Source organism: Colobus angolensis, unplaced genomic scaffold (assembly GCF_000951035.1).
Source record: "Colobus angolensis palliatus isolate OR3802 unplaced genomic scaffold, Cang.pa_1.0 Scaffold249, whole genome shotgun sequence".
In the NCBI taxonomy this organism is placed as follows: Eukaryota; Metazoa; Chordata; class Mammalia; order Primates; family Cercopithecidae; genus Colobus; species Colobus angolensis.
This window is the reverse complement of record NW_012115699.1, coordinates 690800-691127: the sequence shown is the minus strand read 5'-3', so window position 1 is coordinate 691127 and position 328 is coordinate 690800.

The window sequence follows — 328 nt, the reverse complement described above, 5'->3', positions numbered from 1 at the left end:
TGTATCTATATCTATATATCTATATCTATAGATAGATAATATTGGCCAGGCATGGGCCATGCCTGAAATCCCAGCACTTTGGGAGACCAAGGCAGGTGTATCACCTGAGGTCAAGAGTTGGAGACCAGCCTTACCAACATGGTGTAACCCCGTCTCTACTGAAAATACAAAAATTAGCTGGACATGGTGGCAGACACCTGTAATCCCAACTACTCAGGAGGCTGAGGCAGGAGAATCGATTGAACCCAGGAGGCAGAGGTTGCAGTGAGCCGAGATCATGCCATTGCACTCCAGCCTGGGTGACAGAGCGAGACTCTGTCTCAAAAAA